Here is a 285-nt window from a genome sequence, read left to right on the forward strand (position 1 = left end):
GAGAGAGATATTTATTATTCACGTTGGGGTTTGGATACGTGGAGGATAAATGTATGTTTTTATTTTATTTTGGGGTTTTGTTCCTTTTTTTTTTTTTGGTAGAAGTAAGGCTAAGATTATTCTTCTACTGTCTGTTTCCTTTTTTTTCCTTTTTATTCTTTTGAATATAACTCTCTGCCTATGTTTGTCCGTATACCCGTATCTGTACAGCCATGAGTGTGTGTTCTCCCTTCATTCTCCATGATGTCTTCTCGTTTTCTCATTGTTCACTATTTAGATCGAGGC

This window comes from Trypanosoma theileri, assembly GCF_002087225.1.
Source record: "Trypanosoma theileri isolate Edinburgh chromosome Unknown TM35_Tth_143_V1, whole genome shotgun sequence".
Classification (NCBI taxonomy): domain Eukaryota; phylum Euglenozoa; class Kinetoplastea; order Trypanosomatida; family Trypanosomatidae; genus Trypanosoma; species Trypanosoma theileri.